Genomic DNA, 22,182 nt, shown 5'->3' with positions numbered 1-22,182 from the left:
ACCTTATATATATATATCCACTTAAGTATAATTAATTTTAACACATCATACATCTTAATTAATATAACAGGTATGAAAAAATGAAATTATAATATTATTATTTATAAACAAAACGGTAGATAAATTATTTAGATTGATTACTCAACTTAGAAATTTTATTAATTGAGGCACAGTTGAGACTACCTGATCATATCATTTTAATCATATTTAAAACTTTTCATTGTTTTATACAAAACAGCTCTTGATAGAAAATTGGAAAAAATGTGTTTCCCTCCAAAACGTGTCTAATCAGGAACCACAGCATGGATCTTCCTTCATTCTCAAGATAAACAGTTGAGAGAAAGTATCCAACGATTTATGAAATGAAATAATAACAAGGGCGTTGAACTATCATTACATATTTCTAAGTATAATTAAATTGAATATAACACATCTATAAATATAAATATATATTTTTTTTGACAAATATTATTTATTATTTCAGCAAAGTTTAATTAATTACATCAACTGAGCCTGTATTTGAGTCCCTTTTTTCCACGTCTTTATATTCAAAGTCCAAATCAAGTAAAAACCTACGTTCAGAGTCCAGACTCAGATAAAATATATATATTTTTTTAACTGTAGAGACATTTTTTTTTTTTTTTGAAACAAAACAATCTTAAAAAAAAAAAAAAAAAGGGAGTCGAGAAAAAAACAACAACAGTAACCTCACCTACAATACATAATAATAAAAATAATAACTATCATCTGACAAATTAGTGAAAAATATCTAATTAAAAATACAATCACAACACGCATGATAAAAACGAAATTCATTAAGAGCAGCGTAGGCTATATTTTTGTGAAGTTCAATGTTTTCATAATTAGACATTGCAATCATGTTTGAAATTTTGCAATGGATGTGGATCCAATTCTGAACCGAAGAGCCATGTCGTTCAAGCCATAAATATTTTCCTCTTGGGTGGGCTCTCTCCCTAGGTAGTGAGTGAGTCGTTTAGCCATTATAAACCATATTCCTTCTAAATATTCACAGTCACGTAAAACGAGGCCAGCATTTTATTTTTGTTGCAGTCTTCGCAAGGCGTGTCTCCCTCTATATAATCCACTCCAAAGGGGTTTTTTCGTTTGCTAGAAGAGTCTTAGGAGAGAATCGCATAGCATACTCACGATCGGATGGTTGATTATATCCTTGGTAATTACATCATTTATGGTGTTAAAACCCATGCTCCTCTCTGATCTTATTAAGAAGACCTATTTTTACCTCTGGGTTTCCCACTAGAGGGGCATCCCCCCCCACTGACCTTCAATACACCTTGAGGATGTCGTTGGATGGTTTAAATTCCTTCCATGGAGATGATGTCGGCGTATTCGTAATGGTCCCTCTGCATGCTTCCGTGTAGAGTGTTTTCACAGGATGTGCTCTCTTGTACCAAGAGAAAATCAAAATTTCCCGGTACTACTTAGATCCATCATTCCGAGTCCACCTCTAGCCTTTGGTAAGAAGAGTCTCCGATGACTGATTGATCTTGGAGTGCCAACAAACTCTATGCGCTTTCTTTTCTAATCTTAGGTCTCCAATTTGTCAAAAGGGGTACATCGAAGAATGTGATTAATTCCTGAGAGTATTGTCATATTCCAACATTTTATTTTATCGAGAACCCCAAGTTTGTGCTTCTAAACTTCTTTTATTGAGTGAGATATTTTCTCATCTATCCGACGTATGCTCTGGGATCTCCAATCCTCCATCGAAACCACATTGACAAGGATATCTGTGGCTTCTTATCATTTATTACAAACCCTGACTCTCTTCCATATTCTTTCAGGAGCATATCCAGGCTAGCTCTTTTTTCCTCCAATTTGTCGCTTCTTTGGTTGGTTAATTTTCTGTTTCCCAAGACCATTCCCTCTAATGCCATGCCCCTTTCTCTTTTTAGGGTTCTCACTGCCAATGAAAAGAGGCTAGGACTTATGGGATCCTCCTTCGATATCAATGATTGATTCTGCGTTGGAAATTAGGTTTTTTTTTATTTCGTTGCAATATCATTGTGGATATCCTATATTCTTCATCAATAGAAAGGAATGTTCTATAGAATCGAAAGCTTTTTTTAAATCCAAGAAGATAAAAGCAAAACTTTTAGTTCTCTGCTTCGAGAATTCAACAATCGATTGGAGAGACATTAAACAATTTCTACACCTTCCTTCAGATTTTTTAGAACGTCATCTTCTTCTAATAGTTTCTTATTTAGCTTCCATCTATTAGGCTTTTTTTTGTTGCAGTTCTCCTGCTTAAACATAGCTTCGAGAAAGAAATGGTCCGACAGTCTGTTTGACGATATTCTATACATTTTTATCTTTATCCCCAACATTGGCGAAGATATATAAATGTGATCTATTCTACTTTTTGTTGAGTTTTTGGTGTTTTCTCTTTCAAATGTTGCCTTGTAGTTATTCGTAATATCTGCTATATCCATCATTTTATTTATATTTTTCCATTCACTGTTTTTTTTGTAACCCAATATGGATGTGAAATCCCTACCATATTTTTCAGCCACATTAAAATCTCCAGCCACAATTAGATTTTCTTTTTCAGGTATCAAGTTCAATCTCTTAAGTTTTTTGCTAGGAACTTATTATCACCCGGCGGTATGTAAACGCCCATAATGTATATTGGGTTTCTCGTTCCGTTTAATGCTATTGTGACCAAATTACCATCCTCCCCTTATCCTATATAATATGCATCAAAATCTCTCAAGGTCAATATCGCAACACCCCTTGAAGGATATCCATATTGAGTTGTAACTACATTGGAGTACCATACTCTATATTTCTCACACACAAAATTCCATTCACAATCACTTCTTATTCTCGTATCCGCCAGGCACACTACATCGGGGTAATTTAGTAAATTTAGATATTTAAGCAATCTCCTTTTTTTTGGGGGAAGATAGCCCGTTTATATTCATGTGTATTAGTCTGAAAGACATGATATATATATATATATTTTTTACTTTTTCCACTCCTCCTCTCTGTACTTGAGGAATCTCGTTGTTTTCGTTTCTTCTCTCCCTCATTTGCCTGAGACCCATAAATAATCTCTGAATCACATTGATTTTCCCCTATCTCTAATGTATTATCTTCTTGGACTTGCTTATCCATTTTACCATTCTCTACAATATTTTCTGGGATAGCCGGCTGTTTTTCTGAGTTGTCTTCTTCCATAGAGATGACTGATGTTTTCATATCTTTCCCTTCCACTGGAGTAGGCACATCTTTATTTTCTTCCTTCTGTTTCTTTTCACTAACTGCCTCTTTTGTAATTGGGATCGATTTTCCATTGGCATCTTTTCTATTCATTCGTCTCCCTAGCCATCTTCTATATACTGATGGACTTTTCGATTTATTATTGCATTCTTTTGCAATATGTCCAAAGTTGAAGCATCTGCTACATTGCTTTTTTCTTCCACTAAAATATATTGGCCTAATGTGCGAACCAATTGGGAGAGATCAGGGTAAATTTTTAGGGTTACCCACAACCCTTACAGAGGCATGAGGTGTAGAAGTTGTTACTCTGCCCTTTATCTCTTTAGGCCAATCCTTGAAAATTTCAGCTCTATCATGACTTTTACTTCTGGGAATCTAATCTCGAATGGAATTGACTCATTTTTTGCTTTCATGAGCTGTCTGGATTTAAATTCGGCAGTCAATTTATTACCTTTTCGACATTCTATTTGACATGGTAGATCGACTTTAGGGAGGATTTATCTTTTAGTATTCTTCTGACAGAAGTAAATAGAGGCCTCTGTGGTAATCTTAGATACATTGATTCAAGATCCCGGGGGTTCATTTTCAAAACTTCTGTCCACAGGTTAGCTGCGTTGCTATAGCTCACTTCGTTGTGAGTCATTTTTTCTCCGTCTCCCACTCTTGATAAATATAGAGGTATCATCTACCAGCCATTTTCGTTATTCACTTGGTCCTCCTCTTTTGGGTTTCTGTTTTCCAAAGTGAAAGGATTTCATTCAGGAATACTCTTCTCAATGACCTTTGCAAAACTTAATTTATCCATTTCGTTAGAAACTTTTTTCACTTCTTGTGAATTTTCTAACAATGTGTCTTTATTGATATATCCAACATTGCTGCTGGATATTTGTACATTGCATTCAAAGTTAGATACGTCAGTGGTTACCTGAGTTTTGTCCACTTTTCCAGGGAAACCCAAGTAATCCGGTTTCTCCGTGAAGAATTGTTCCATTGCGGACTGATGGCATTACCGTAATGGTTTCCTTAATTTGTTATTTCCAGTTGACTCGGAGGGTGTAATACCCCCCTTCAGAGTCGGTTTCTGCTTCCATACAGATGGTTGGACGTCTAAATCTTATTTTTCGAAAAAAATTCCGGTGTTTGTTTGTTTATTACTTTTCCTTTTTACGCAACCTCTATTATTATATAATTTGAGACACCCTTTTTAAGAGTAATGTTCTTATCAAACTTAATTAGTCCCAAGCATAAATTGCATGAGTGTTTTTGTTAAAAGGGTTGGCTCCTTGTAGGTAATAATTACAAGTCATCAAAAACAGTCACACTAAAGCCAATGAATGGAATGCCTGAAAAATATGGATATGTAAGAATTTATGAGAAATATGCAAATTATAATTATACTTTATGTACATCTTATTATAGTAATGCACATATCGAACATAGAGACTTGTTTAAAAAACTCATAAATATATTTCAATATAATTTAGGGGGGTAAACATAATTAAAAATGTAATTGTGAGCAGATATTATTATTTTAGCAAAGTATAATGTATTCAATTAACCTATTTTGCACTTTTGTAAGTCAAAAACTTTAAAGTTGGATCATATTTTATGTGGACTATTTTTGATAGTAAAGTTGAATGAAATAATTTTACTAAGAGCTCATCTACAGTGGATATTCTATCTTGTTGAAAAAAGTCCCAATTACTGTGAGATATTATTTAATAGATATTTCCTCTGCTGGTGCATTTGAAATTCTTGGTTTAGTTACATACTTCTTTAAATAAATATATTGATATAGTAAACTTTTAAGGGACTGCTGTCGGAAATAGAATCTTCAATATCAACGTTCCTTTTGACTATTCGGAGTTATTTTTTGGATCTGAATCGACTAAACAAAGGAAATATATCCAATAACTTTTGAAATGTATTGATTGCCCATATTTAAACCTTTTTTAAACTCACGTTTAAAATTTAGAATTAAATATATCGAAATCTATTTTGTTAATAAAGTGGATTGCTACTACTTAATCCACGATAACAAACCATTTTTTTATTGAAAGTGTTACTTGAAACCAAATTATTCAATCACATACTTTTTAACTATAACAACTGCTTAACTATTCCTTAAATGACTATTAACCACAATAATTATAAATTATCAATGATTTGATCAGTAAATATGATTTAAGGAATGTAAACAATACACCCTTTTTGACTTATTTGTAAAACAAAGACATAAAGACTGAAGAAAAAGACGGTGTACCGCTTATACTTTTTTGTTAAAATAAATTATTTTGTCAGTTATAAAAGAAGTCCTGGCACCATCGCTTCTAACGCAAAAAAAAAATGGAATTCTCTGGCCTTGCATAATTTTCCTTATTGTTTCCCACTATAAGATCCATTATTTAAAAAAAAAGTGAAACTCCATTTATACTTTTTTTAACTAATTTTCTATTCGAACCTTTTACTTATTGAGCGTTAACTTTTGCAGTATATAGCATGCTTTGGACCTTGGCTATGACGAAATGTCTCTTGAAAGCCTCCCCCATATTGTCCAACGTCAACGTCTCAGTCTCAACTAATTTCCCCTCAGGAGCAACACGAGAGAAAAAGTAGAAGAGGTGGAAAGAAGTTTCAATATTAGATCCACAAGAATGACACATTTGCTGTTCAGGAATATCTCGGCTCTTGTTGGTATAGATCCACAAAGTTGCTAATCTGTAATCAAACAATTTTTGTATTACATTGTTCAATGAAATTTAGAAAATTATTTACAGATTCATACCCGTAACGTTCGACTATAAATTAAGTCTCTACCCATTATTCTCCTTACAAGGAATTAACTTTTTTAATTAAGTTAAATTAGGTATTTAATTGAGGTTGCACCAAACAGTTCGTTATATAGTAATATTCATCGCTCGTAGTTCAAAAAAAAATCGTCGTAAGGACCACTGTCTTGTACAAATATTGATCACGGGGTCTATTTTTTGCCAAATTATTTATTGCTTTGACTCTACTGAAATATTCATATCTTTCAATAGTACGATTGATGGCTACATGATCCAAGTAGCAATTAAGATGTTACTATAAACCGGTGTAGCTTTCTTAGAGGAAAGACCTTAAAACACGACTATCTTTGTTAGGGAGAGGGTAGGGGTCAATTTTAAAATCCTGTAGGTAGATCTAAATAAAATCAGAAGATAACATTAATGATGGCATATCAAGTACTGCACAAAAGTTAGAAAAATATAAAAAGGAACTGCCTTTTTTTTTCTTTACAAAAAAAAAGTGATGTTTTCTTTAAGAAAGTGTAATTTTACATTTTACTGTTTCCTAATCAAGTCTAAAAAGGCGACTGCATTCTATTTTTTAAAACAGGGGTAGGTTGTAAAGAAAAACCCAAAAACGGCTTACGATTTATGCTTTTATGCTAATTATTTGACTCAATGCATATGTTTTTTTTATGTCAGATACCTGTAATATAAAAATTTAGGAGCAATTGCTGATTTATGACTAATTATGGATTAATAACTTTTGTTATTGTATTAAATCTCCGCTAAACAGTGTTGCATTTTTTGAAAAAAATGTTATCATATCACAATGGAATATTTTATCATGTCATTGGAAGTATAGTGAAACAAAATTTGCTTTTTAAAACTCTCGGAGGCTAAAACCCATATGTATTATTGTTATTTAAGCTGTAGAGTTCTATTAACTGAATTAATTTTTTTATGAAACATTAATTTAGAATTTTTATTAACATGATTACATTTCATATGGTGTAAATGTTTTTATGAATTGTTATGAAACCATTCAAGGTGATACTAATTTAGGATTCTGATTTATTTTATTCAATAAAATCACCTCCAGCCTCAAGTAAAGTTTCTGTATGACCACTTGGTTCTTAGGAAAATCCTCGAAGTCCTTCTTGATCATACATATAAGTTCGTCTTGGATGTTGCAGGAGGTTCTGTTGGTTTGTCGTTCAATCACGCTATATACAAAAAGAAATCAATCAGGCTCAGATCTGGAGTTTTAGCAACTATTATGTTGTCCTCTGAGTGTGGATTCTAAGGAGGGAAATATACATTTTCTAAATATTTGGGACAAAAAGTTCGTCATTTTCAAACTGGTGCAGTTTTGAAAAAGCTATATTACAAAAAAACTAAAAAACAAAATCAGCTGCCCTAGTACTCACGTTTTCCCAAGACACCACGCCAAAGTGGATGCATCGGTAGCTTACACACACTGTATTTAGAAACCCTATAAAGATTTATGAGGTTCATATACTTTTTTTCAACTCTATTTAACTCATTTAAATGATTTAAGCCATTTTGGAAATATTTTATGTTTAAAAAAATAATATAATAATTTTTTCCATTATCAGAAAACTATAAAAAAAAATCTTTTTTTATTTGGACCGTCTAGGCGTCTTACTATAATCGCTTAGACGGTTATTCCTTTTTTTTCCGTTCATTATGACAAAAAACATCCTCAGAGTTAATTTTTGTTTTTTTGCACACTATTGATTCATTTTTAATTATTGTTCTCCCTTCAAGAATAAAAACAGTTATAAAATGAGCTTGATCTTCAAATATCGTATTTCTTTAACAACTGAGTATACTAATCCAGATTAGTGATGAAGAAGTAAAAGTATATAATTTAGTTTTGCAAAAATTAATATCAAATAAAAAATACTAAAGGTATGACAATGGTTGATGTCGTCGTGAGCATACGTCTAATAAATGTATATGGAGGAAATCCTCAGAATATTACTACCCCTATTAATTATTTCTATCTTTTTGAAAATTCAAATGTATTACCGAGTAAGGAGAACTATAGTTTTTATACATATCTCTGTCAACAAATATGTCACGTATTAAAGTTGCCAACATATACTTTTCTTTTTGATTTATAATAAAGAGAATCTAGTCGATTTTCACATCCCCTCTCATACTTCATGTCGGTTTATATATTGTTTTGAAAACAATAATGTGTTTTTTTTACATTTCACATTTGTTACCCGTTTAAAAAAATGAAATATTGTCACAAGTATTTTAGTTTAGTACTAAAAAAGGGGATCTTCGATCTTTATTTTCTAGTATACTCATCCGTGCAGTAAAAAAGTTACTTTAAAAAAGACTTAATTCATAATTGACCTGTACAGAGGAAAATGTGAGAGGATCCAGATCCTACATCATTCTTCTACACACCGAGCTCACGTTAACAAAATATTATCTAATAATACAGTCCTCTGTATTGGTAGGATATTGAGAAACTTTAAAGAAAGAAAAAAAAGAATTATAAAGCTAAAGGAGATTCTGATAAGTATAAGTTACTCTGGAAGAATTTTTGAAGACTGTCTAAATAGACCCATGGTCATAACAAGAGAAGAAAACCCTACTTCAAGTGTGTGCAGTGCAGTGTTATAAGGTTGTATTTCCCATCTTGTATTATTTACAATTACGAAGTGCCTCCCTGATTATTAAAAAAACACTGAAGCACATTAGTGAAGGATCCCAGCATAAAAAAATATTCCCAATTCCACAAATGGTTGTATTTAAATAACCAGAAAATCTCAAAGCTGGGATCTGTGATGCCAATTTCCGGAACCTTCAAGTTAAACTACCAAATTATGTATGTGACTCAAAAATTTTAAAATTAATTTAATGTCATTTTTGGATATTAAATTAGAAGTCTATGACACTGCGTCAAAAGCTGTTGTACACGTTATTCATATGGTTGACTGTGAGACAACTGGAGAAGTCTATTGCATCGCTTGCTTAAGCTTCAACTGTGAAGCCTAATATGTAAGGGAAGCATGAGAAACTTGAAAGACAGAGTGATAGAACATACAGATCACATCAAAAGAGGAGAATAAGTTACAAGTAGATACTAGTTAGTTTTTTTTCAAAATGTAATGCTAATTTCAGAAATTAGTATATTCCTTTTTCACGGTAGAGACAAAAAATAATAAGATAAAACAATTATAAATTTGCATTTATTTTTGCTAAAAAAACTTTTCAAGGTAAACAATTAAAATCTCATTTTTGCGCAAATATTTTCTGCTATTGAATGACATTTAATATGAAAAAGTGTCAAAATTACTAGATAGTCAGTTAATTAGAATATTTCACTCAATCATTTAATGTTGTAGGTATATATAGCTTAAGAAAACTTAGTTTGAGTACATTAAATTAACGTTTAAAATGCAGATAAGGGCCAGGAGTAGTTTATAGTAAACATCCAAATCAATATCCAATAAAAAGTAAATTAGCTCATCATGGATATAGATAAATGAATGACATGAATCGAATTTATGTGAATCAATGTTATCTAAAATTGTAAGAATCTCAGAGGGTTTTAAGCTATAAGAGAAAATAAACTAAAGAGATTGTTATAGTTGTATAGCATCCAGAAAAATGGGCAGTAAAAATAAAATGAATATAACTCCTTCATCAACTTTTTTTTTTTGTTCGCCTGATAAATTCAGCTATAAAATAATTTTTATTTACATTTTATATGCAAACTGGACCTTAATTCCTATAAAAGTTTAAATTTAACTTTTATAGCTAATTGAGATTTAGTGATTTCATTGTTAAAAATTTAGTTATAAATAATAGATGAAACGTTTTGGTGTTAATTTATATTTTTATTAATTGTAATCTAGATAAAGTAATTAATAATTAATTTTTGAAATGTTTGTATCAATTTATATTTATCTTTGTTTAAAATGTTCTTTCATGGCACCGAATCGCAGTTATACTTTAAAAACTTGATTTTAAAAAAAGGCTTGAAAGACCAAACTGATATCCATTGAAAGTTATCATGCTAATATTCGTGCTTTACGGCTTAAATAACATTAGTAAATGTAAGTTTCAGTCTCTGGGCGGACCAATACCTTCATTTTGTCGCATGATGATACTTTTGACTCAATTTCCTTTTATTTGTTCAAGAAGCAATAACGTAGTAAATATCATTTTTACGAATAGAATTTTTTTTGTTATGTTTGGTATTTCTCTCTGGACTCATATATTTTTTTCTTCCCGTAGTATAAACTGTATAACACATAATTATTAGACAGGACAACGGATTAAAGATATTTTAGTGGAGGTCATTTTTTCCAAGTATAGTAACATCTTATTCGTTTATAAAATTTAAATCTTGTTTATTTGAGAAAATAAGATATTTGTTGAACTAATTTCTGCTTTCCAATTTCAACAAGTTTTCTAATCAAAATAACGAAATGAAAATTAAAGTTTTAAATAATGCAATAAAACTACTTAAAAAACGATAGTTAAATATTTACTTTTGATTATACATTCGTGTTCAACGTAAAAAAAAAAAACTATATCAAACTTTTGAAATCATCAATGTAAATTAAATTCATCTTTTGTATAATTTATTGTTTCTAATTTGATGAATATATTCTTTTAATAATAGGTGTAGTAAAAATAAATCTTTAAGAAAATCAAATATTTTGCATGGATTGCATTTTCACCATGTTTGATTAATAACTGTAAAATTAGTTTTATTTTCTCTTTGCTTGTATCCATCATTGAAGAGCGTTAAAATAAAACTGAGTCAAACAATCAAAAAACTGTTATATGTAGAACGCCAGATACACATTACTCAAGACATATATTGGAAAAATAACTGATTACTACAGCTATTATTCAAGTAGAATATAAAGATAGTCATTTTTTTATAAGAGCTATTCACACATTGTTCTATTTTTTTTTTTGCAGACATTAATTACTTTTGTAGCAAATATTCCATAATATATTTACATGATTATTAAATATAATAAGTACCATCGTTTGTTTATTATTTGAGGATTATAGTACGGTTTTATTTGGTTATTAAAGCTGAATTTTGTGAATATTTATAAGTTTTACGTATTTTCATTAATCGTTTAAAAACACAGCTTTTAAGTTACAACAAATATAAGTCATCATGTCTTGTAAGAAAGGAGGTTATCTTAGCTAAGTAAAAAAATAATTATAATTTCGAATGCCAACTATTATACCATTAATAAGAATCAAGAGAAAATATATGAATAGATGGTGAAAAATACATAGTAATTGTTGAGTTTGTGTGGTGGGTATCATTGTTATTAGAACGTACGGATGAAGAAAAAAATATATAGAATTTAATATATCTGTCCACAACAGACTATGTTAGTTTTAAGCCTTCGATTTCTTTCCTCAAAACATTAGTGATCTATGTATATCATATAATTAGTCATATGTATAAAGAAACTTAATTCATTGAGTGTAAAATACCATCAGAAATCCATAAACAATCCGTGTGAGAAAATTTAAGCCATTTCAAATTTCCGATTTAATACATAAATTTTGAAGTTCATCTCGTGAAAGATTCGATCGTCTAAAGGAATTTTTTCCTAAGTTTTTCTTAAACTCCTGTTACCAGAATATGTAAGTGGCAATTTCTTAATCCCCAATTGGTTAACTTTCTAATTCTAAGATTTAGCAATTTTTTATTAATGTTCTGACCGCTTTCTTAAAGATTATAAATCTTCTCTGTACGGAACATTTCCAAAGTTTTCTCAGTAAGCATCACTACCTTGCATTGAAGTGATATGTTCAACACTTATGAACAAGCACTATGGAAGTATTATAAATTATATTCAAACCTTTGAAAAGACAAATCTTTTCGTTATTTGGACTTTAGTCAATGTGTTTCAAAATGAAGTAGTAAATTAAATCGTACCACTAGGATCGAAATTTGATTACTTTTATGAATGAATTTGTAGTCTGAGGGTTCTTTTTGATCCAAATTTTACCATTAGTTTATATATTGTGATAGTCATGTAAAGGACAGCCCTGCTTCAATTACGTAGGAACATATTCTGATATAGTCCATTAATAATTTTTATATTTCATCTAAATATTTTTCATAAGGTGTTTTCCCAATAACCAAAATCTTGTTCAAGGAAGCAAAGTTACTCAAAAGTCGGTCTATCTATAGCTGTATCTTTTCCAGGATAATAAAGTATTTCATTTGCTTCAAATAACAATATATGGTTATACTTATAAAAATTATATAATAGTTGGGAAATGTGTGTAACATAAAAGTGTATGACCAAAAATCGTTTACAATAAAATTTCAGGTACGAGAACAATTGCCTTTTTTTCAAGTAAAAATTGAAATATTACTTTAAGTTTTAAGTGTGTCAAACCATTGTTTATAATATAAAAATAAACACATAAATGTTTGGTACTCGACAGAATTATCTATTTCACGGCCATGACAAACTATTTCATTACATGTTGAGATAATAGAGAAAAAAAAACATAAATCGTTGTAATAAAGACTGGATGATAAAAGAAAAATACATCACCTATAAAACAACTAACTTTTATTTTTTAAATAGTAAAATTTATGATCATACGTTATTCATTAGAGATTATGTTTAAGATGTCTTTTACAATTATTTGGAGTTAATTTATATGTGATGACTATGAGCAAATATTAAAAAAATGCATTACAAAAAGTAAAACATAATTATAACTACAAGAATTCTAAATCCTATGACCTATAACTCTAGTTGTATAAACTATTATACGTATGCATATAGGGGTATGATATGCTCAATTTCAAACTGGATCTCCACTGAGGTAGAAATTCAGACATTTTTATTCGATTAAGTTTATTATTAAGTAGTTAACATGGGATTACTTAGTAAAAAAATATTGTTCATATATTTTCAAATTTTTACACATTTAAATCTAATTCAAAACTTGTTTTCAACCCAATTATTTTTTTATTCTACGAATTCACAGCTATTCAATGTTCTGGCCACTTCTTCATTCAATTAGATTTAATGAATAATTTTCTAGTTTTTTTAAAATCTAGTTCAAAATTATAGAAAGGTACAATTAAACCCTTAAAATATAATAAGTATTCTCAAATTATACGTAAAGAATTGTGGTATTGATTTTAGATGTGGCTACTTGGTCCTTCGATAGTGAATTAAGATTTATATACTCCAAATTTTATAGGACTGCTCTTTTTATACTTGTAAACTACATTTGATTGCCAGCACTTATTAGTGTATCCCTGAAACGTCCAATTTGAATAAATACAATTCAGTTGCACTTGTAATTATCAATTTCCACAGAATTATTCATATATTTTGCAATTTTTATGAGGAAATAAAATAATTAAGTATTATCTTTTAATGTGAGAGATTTACATGTTCCTACATAGGTAATACTATCTGTTCTTTTATACATATAATAAAATAAATTTCATAAAAGCTTTCTTTGATATTGTCATAGTCAGACATTATTAACAATGTATATTTTGGAGAATTTTTTATCCAAAATAAAATTTTAATATTTAAATTGTTAACTCAAACTAATTTTGTTAAGATTAATTTTACAGAAATAATGTAGGTTTTCTTCATGCCACTAATACATACAGAGATTTGGAGCATATTCATTATTATTTACATGTGTAAAATGATTAAATAGTGACAAACTGTAATGGTTGTCGACTGTGTAAAATGTAATAAGATACATTATATTTATGGTAAATTTTTAGCCCAGTTCAGTATCTATGATTAAAATAGAGAGTTAAGTGACAGAAGTCTAATAAGTTTATCATTTGGGAAGGAAATGTGGATAAATAGGAAAATTGCACAAATTAAAAAAAAGTAAACTTTGTAGTTGTACTCGAGCTTGGAACTTGATGGAAGACCCAGGAGGTGGACACTACTCTTATGAGTAGTAGCATATAACCCTCTCCTCCAGAAACGCCAAGATATAGTAATCCGAGGGTTTTTCTTCTAGAGAGGAGGGTGGCCAAATGTTGAGATCCCAAAAGTCCAATAAGTTGTCTCTCAGAAAAAAATGATCTTAGAAGGGTAATGACACGGAGTTCCATCTTGAGTGGAAAAACTAACTTTTATCGAGCCAAAGTAGACCTTTCTTATCCAGAAATTCGATGTAAGCATCTACATTGAACCGTTTCTTCCTTCTTACAAAAATGGGAGGGCAGACTTGACCTTAGCTGGACACTAGCTTTTTTGTTCTGAAGATAATCTTACTGAAGCTGAGACATTGATCAGATATTTTCTGTTGTGTTATAGCGACTGTTCTGGTAATACATAGTGGCATCAGAGTTGAAGTTTTTTTTTTATCAGAATAGGGCAAAAGTTTTATACTTCCCTGGAGAAAATTTAGAATCTTCTTTTCTTTTTCCAACCGTCTTGGCTGGTTCTGTTCAGCCATAAGATGCACTTTTGTCCTCCTCAATAATTTTGCACCAAGTTACCATTGCGGGTTGAAAATAAAAAAATGTGTACTACTATATAAGATTTACCCTCTACTTAAACACTGTAACTTCATACGACCAATAAATAAGATGGAGTAATTATAATATTGTAATATAATGGTAAAATTTGTTGAATTTCAGCCGAAAAAAATTAATGCCATTGACTTTTGTTTCATAACCAAAACTACTTTTTATCACTTTGGTAAATCGTCTGTATATTTAGTTGACCCATTTTTTTGAATTGTTAATCAGAAAAAGGAATTTTATTTTCCTTAGTTGTTGTCATTATTATTTAACAACTGAATAGTGAACTTCCTTTCTGACTACATTCAATTATATTGTATACCTTATTGGACATGTAAGGGGGCTCAAAGAATATCTAGTTATCTTGAGTATTTGTTGAAAAGTTATAATTGTAAGTACTTGTTGGACTCCAAGTAGAATTGTAGTTTGACATCGGAGTAATTCTTGCCTTTGTCCTTGTTCTTGCCTTCCCCTCCTCCTTAGTTACTGATGAATGTAACTGATCTCCTTCAAAACATTATTAAAATTGTAAGAGTTACCATGTTGATTGTAGGTTTCTTTTTTTTAACATGCTCAAAATACACTTGATTTTCATCAACTTTTAATATAATCTTTTAAAAAAATTTCAGCAACAAAAACAAGTATTTTATCATAAAGTAGATAATAAAATAACAATTTTTTGTGTAGTAAAATTATTATACAATTTACAATATAATGAACTTGATCATATGCATTTCCTTTAATAATAATTACATGAAAAGTTAATCTAATAAGACTGTGCTCAGCTAACATATATGTATAAGAAATTCAAAAATTTATACTTCCGTTGTATTGTTGTTGAAAGTGAAACAAATATTCAAAAATTTTCCATGAATATTTTATAAAGGTTCTTTGAAAAGCTTTTTTATAAGAATACATTTCATATATATAATAAGCTTTTTAAAGTTGTCACTTCGTCAAATAAAGTTTATATTTCTTTTATGGGTAGGTTATAAATTAAGGAGTACAAAATTATTTGAATAATATATTATTTCAAATTTCAAACACTACCTTAATTATTATGTCAAGCATGCACCTATTACCTTTTCTAAAAGGCCTTAAGTTCAAGAACAGAATCTTGTAATGTTTATACGGAAATTTCATGTTAGATTTTTTTTTTTTGCACTTTAAATTCTATACTTCAACTCTTAGTAAGTTTTCAATGTTGCTTCAGTATTACTAATTTGAGAATTATAATCATAGAAAAAATAATATGATTTTTTTTCTTCCAAATATATCATTATATGTTATTCGGGTAATATGGGCCCTCTGCAATATGAGACACCCTAATATACTCTTTCATATGCATTCTAGAGTTACTTTGTTTTGACATGTGACTGTAAAAATAATAAAAATAATTAAGACATATTGTACTCAAGGCAACTGTGGCACACATGTGAAGAAGGTACGTATTTATTATTTTTACCCTTTTTTCACAGATTTTTGTATTTGTTTAATTATATTCTATTAGGAGATTAGATTTTCTGTGTAAAAAAAACAAAGATAAAATTGAAAGTATAGAATACAATATGGAAAATTATGTGGTAATAAACATTAGTTCATAAAATTTTGTATCATAATAAATTTTAAGAAATGAGTCTATGGGGTAATATTAAGTTTCATTTGTACTTATGTAACTTTGGTTGGCTGTATTACCCTGAACATCGGGTGTTATAGGCTTTAATAAAAAGCATGCAAATATTTACCGGGTCGTGCAAAATGGATGTATCACTAATCAACGGGAGCAAACTTTTGCTCCTCCTGAATCTCAATTAAGTCAAACGTGATATATTACTTAAAGAAATTTATGAAGCACATAATTATAGATATCATTTATGAATTTGATCTCCATTTACTTTAAAAAAAAAATAATAAACGGATAATTAGGCTTAATTTTTAGAAACATATTGACTTAATTATCAAAAATTACATAGTTCACGGAAAATATTATTTTTAGTTGAATTGTTTTATGAGTACATGAGATGTATAGGTATATAATACATAACCAATTATTAAACAAAATAAAACTTTTGTTTAAACACTAATATATTAACGAAAGATTCTTATTTTTTGGTTGATATATGGATTGCTAATTATTTGAAAGCCTATACTTTTATATTTTTTGTTGGTTTACTTGATAATGAAATATGTTGTATTTTGTCAAAATAATGCACCATATTTTAATAATTATCAAAACTAAAGTTTTCTATCAGTACTGTAATAAACGTTTTGATTGAGGGCTATAGATTAATCATCATAAATATATGAATATGTACTACTTTTGATTGGGAACCAAAACTTTAATTTGCATTTCATTACAATTTTATACCCGAGATTTCTAATGAAATCCTTTCATTTCACAGCAAAACAACAGCTAAAAAAAAAATTACCCCATGCCTCATGGTGTAAAAATGTCGGAGCGACAACAACCACAAAAAAAAGCACGCATGGTCGATCTCTTGCACACTGATGTTAGAGCTGAAAATACTCCAGAATCTTTAGCATCTCTATTTGGACTACTTAAACTATTAAGGAATATATTAGTGCTCCATAAAGTTAAGAAAAACTGAACTTCTGCTCCAACAATAAAGCTTACTTCTGACTTACATCCATTTGGTCCAGCTCTAACCTCAAACTCTTGGACTTTGCAATTTTTGGATGTCTCTGAGAAAAAAGTATGACGGAGCTCTCTTTTAAATTTGGATACACTACAAGCTGCCATCATGACAGCATGGTACGCAATAGACATATTCCTTATTGTCAAGAGCTACAATCTATTTGCCGGCGTGTTGAGGATATTATTGCTTGTAAAGAAAGACCTATTATATTTATGTGATGGACTAAGCTTTTGGTTTTGTCAAAAAAAATTATATTTGTTTTTAAATATAGTTGCACGAGCCGGTCAAAAAAAAATACTAAGGGACAACTTTTAAGCCTAATATTTAATTCAATTAATTAAACCTCGATTAAAAATGCCTAAATATACAAATAAATCCTAAACAATACATTATCAAGATAAATACAAAACTTAATAATTTCAGATTTATGTTTTAGGAACATACTGAAAAGTATTGCCTACAAAATGTAGTTTCAAAGGAACAAGAAAGAATATTACCAATCCGAAGGTGTTTAACATCGCAATACACTTACAGTGGTTAAGAATGCAAATTATTGTCTCAAAAATACATTATATATTTATAAAAGCTCAAATCAGGAAATACTTTAATCAAATTTACAATTGTTATGCTTCCAAAATAACTTGAAGTCAATGTTCTTTATTTCATAGTGGGTTTTAATTTTTTTTTGATGTTTTAATTTAATTTGATGTTAATAATATAAGATGTAGTAAGAATATTTTTTTAAAAGATGGCTTTATTTATGTTTCATTCATTATTAATAAATAACTTTAAGCTTCATGAACCGAAGGAAGGAGTACTATAAACTATTGATGATATTTATTAAATTATATTATGTAGAAAATGTATTATTGAATGCAAGCAAAAAAAAAGACACATGTAAGTAGATTTTGTCAAACGAACTACAACCTTTCTATTCTTTTAAGATAATTGGTGTAGTAGGAGGAAAATCATTAATTTTCAATAGATGAATTTATTAATGTGTATCTCGCGTTGCATACATGATATCGGTTCACGTGGGATAGTGTTAGAAAGATAAGATTTCGTAATGTATACACTTTTTGGAAGGTTTCGTCATTTAATGGGCTCAGTATTGTTTAAGGGCATGTCAAACATGAACACCAGCAACCTCGAACTATGCAATATTTTACAGTTTTTCTTTGCTAAGGTCAAAATGCAAGTCTGGTGGCTAAAAATTTGAAAAATGTTTACGATACTTTAACCATTAATTACATACAATTTTTGTTGACAAATCTGTTCCGGTAATTTTGATGTAAAAAATGCAGCACGCTGTACTTGGCTAATTTTTGAAAATTTTAATATAATAATGGAAATCGTCGAGTACCATTGTTTTGCAGGCACTGTCTTGATTGCTCAGGAGCTAAACGTTGCACGTGTCTCGTTCGTACCTATAGAAGGAAACATACTTTGTGTATATGGACTTCAAAGAAGATTCCTAGATCAGATTAACTAATTGTAATAATATGATTTTTACTTATACTTTATCATTGTTATTCCATCTGACCAATCAAAGGAACATTAAAAAATCACGTTTTAAACCACTTTTATAATGCTGGATATATATAAAAAAAGACCAATATATAGGTGCCATACAAGTAAGCAAAAAAATAAAAATACTTTATTAACCTAATTTCTATCAGTTACTCACTGCTACATTGCAACAAAATGGATTTATTTTTGTAGCAAATGGTGACTGGTGATAAAAAGAGGTGTCACTTACAACACATCAAGCAAGATCAGTCTTTGTAAAAACGCAGTAAGCCTCTAGAATCGGTACCTAAGCCGGGATTACGGTCAGAAAGGCTTATTTGTGTTTAGTGGCATTAGAAGGGCATCATTCACTAAGAGCAGCTCCCCGACTACCAACTCTCATTTCGGATTTGTAATGTAAACAATTGGATTTTCTTAAGAAATCGACTGGTAGCGGTAAGCTTGGACCAATAGATGATGAATTGTGTTCCATCTGGACAATGGCAGGTCACACAAATCAACGGTGATTCACCAAAATCTCAGCGAGGTTTTTTGAAGATGTTTTATGTATCCGGCTTATAGTCCAGACCTGGCACCAAGTGCCATCTGTTTCTGTTTAAGGCGAATATTTTTGATGGTAAAAAACTCTTAAAATTACAAGTTGGTAAAAATAGACTGTTTAAATTATCTGCCTATAGCAACACGTTTTTCTAAGAAAAAGGCATAATTGAATTAGATTCAAAATGGTAACAGTTTATGTTACCAAACAGTACACATTTGATCTAAAATGTATTATTCTAACTATGCTAAATTAAGCCTTTAATTGCATGTTTTTTTTACTTCACCAATTAATTATTTGTCTGCATGAATATTTAATTTATTTAAACTTTTGTTTTTGCGAAAGGCGCACATAATGATCAAGATAATAAAATATTTTTGCATTTTTAAGATATGAAGTATTTTTAGTATTAATTTTTATAGCTATATTCATAAAAGCAAGTTCAAAATGGTGCGTCTCACATTTTTAAAGTATTGTAACGACATTATTTTACTTTTTTTTTTCATAATTATATTTTATTTTATACGATACATTAGAAAACTAAGCAGGGGATAAATGTTTAATTTTTGAGGCTTGTAAAACCATTTTTATCTATAGTTATCATTTCGATTTACAAGAGGTTTAAAAAAACAAAACAATTGTGGGACAACAATTAAATTAGTCTTTTCAGTAGTTTTTTGAAGGATCTCTTTTTTTATGTTAATTCTTAACTGTAAAGTAAAAATCATAGAATATAATTACAATTTTTGAGACTTATAAATTAACTTTTTATTTAAAAAAATTATCATTTCGGAATAAAAAGTTGATCAAATTTTAAAAATGTTAAGCCTTCGGTCTTAATGGGTTAATATTGTCATAGTGAAATAAAATTTCATTATTATGATTCTGTAAACTTTTGAAAACGAACTTTGTTTAGGCTATACATGTTTTATATACATATTTATACTTTAAAAAAAAAAAAAAAAAATTGAAATTTTTGACAGTATTTATTTATATATAACTACTTTTGTGTACGCATATCAAATATTATTTTTCTAAAATTTCATTTTACTATAACTTTTTTGCCTTTGTACACTAATATACAAATTTACACAATAATATATATTTAGTGTTGTGTAATAAATATGATAATTTCTCTTTATTCATATAATTAAGTGACTCTCAACCTTTGCATCCTTACGGAACTCTTAGGCAATTTTTGTCTGGGAACATCTAATTTTAAATTAATAATTGGGTCTATGATAGTTTTATTGTAAGCTTTTTTATAACCTTTTTTTTCAAAAAGACGGATTCCATAGAATTTTGATGACTTATTTAAGAAAATAAGATTCTTGAAGCATATTTTCTAATTTTTGATTTGCTAGTGGAGTATTGAATCACTGACATGATCGGCAGACTCATTTGTAAATTTGATTTCCTCTTTTTCGAAATTTAAATTTCCAATTATCTTTAGATCCAGCCAATGTCTACTATTTTCATCAAACAAATTCCAAGATTTTATGAAAATAATGTCGTAATTTGCCCATATTACTCTCAGAGTGATGGGAAGACGGATACAGCAGTGAAAATCAAGAAAAATGTCCACAACAAATGTAGGTCTAGAACTATAAATTCAGATGAATTCAGAGATGGATTATTAGAATATAAAAATACACCACACGAGTGTGGATACTTACTTAACCAAATCGTTCATGGTCAAAACTGTCGATCAAAGGTCCTTAAACATAAAATAGCAATGAAGAAACCAATAAACGTTATTTAAAAGACGGTGTATCAAATCAAAAATCATATTACGAGATCCATTCCAAAAATTTGAAGGGAATTGATAATAGGAAGTTAAGTCCTGGTACAAACCCAAATGATAAAATAATGGGACAAATTTGCAAAAGTAATTTCACAGAAAATTTGATCGTATAAATTCGTATGGAAAACGGAGAGGTATATTGAAGGAAATACAAATTTCTTATGAGTCACTAGCTAAAGTGGAAAAACCAAAGAGCTGACTTCAAATTTACCAAATAAAAAATGAATCTAGAAACCAACCCAATCCAAAGAGTACCGTTTAGCAAATAACTTTATATTAAATTATTTATATATTTACACTACAGGGAATAGAGGTTATTGTATATTATTAAAATACATCATCTCTGCTTAAGTTAGGTTAACAAAATTTATAGTTTATTTTGCTAATTTATTCTATCTTAAATAAAGTATGTATAAAAACTTTTCAAGAAATACTTGTGAAGTGGATTGAACAAACCTAGTTAAAAAAAAAAGTAGGAAGATTTTTTCCCTTTTTTTTTTCTTTTTTACAGGGCCATCAGACATACATTTATTATTATTAGATAGTCACATTAAAAGTCGACACAACATATTATTTAAACAATAACAAAAAAAGGGTAAAGAAATATTTCACCTAACAAACATAATCAAAATTAGGATCTGACTTATAAGTTAAAGTTTTGATCAAACCAATGTAGAATGAGTGAAATAGTGACATATTAAAATGTTTGGAGAAATTACACTGCAAGGAAATGTAGCATACACTGCTGTAAATTATTATAATAATTTTTTTTTTTGAACAAAATTCATTTAGAACATTATATGTTATTTTCCATTGGAGTGTAATTTCATACAAATTTGATTTTGCAATTATGCAATAGATTTGGATCCAATTTTGAAGAGAAGATTCATGTCGTTAAACTCATATTTTGTTTTGTTCTTGGATGGGCCTTCTCCCTAGATAAAGATTAAGTCTTTCAAACATGATTGATTGTCCATATTATTTTAAGTTGTTTTTTCTTTTAAAAAATTTGGGCGAGCGTTTTATTTTATTACACTCATTGTAGAGCGTCTCTTTGTAAATATAAT

The 22,182-nt window shown here is 29.3% G+C and overlaps 1 protein-coding gene across 2 annotated transcripts in view; it reads left to right on the top strand.

Moving 5' to 3' along the window:
* Positions 1 to 22,182, top strand: part of LOC121115278 (uncharacterized) — a 467,901-nt gene that overhangs the window by 230,923 nt on the left and 214,796 nt on the right. The window lies entirely within an intron of this gene.

This window comes from Lepeophtheirus salmonis, chromosome 1 (assembly GCF_016086655.4).
Source record: "Lepeophtheirus salmonis chromosome 1, UVic_Lsal_1.4, whole genome shotgun sequence".
NCBI lineage: Eukaryota > Metazoa > Arthropoda > Copepoda > Siphonostomatoida > Caligidae > Lepeophtheirus > Lepeophtheirus salmonis.
The sequence above is the reverse complement of the archived record's forward strand: the minus strand, read 5'-3'. Positions and strand labels throughout refer to the sequence as shown.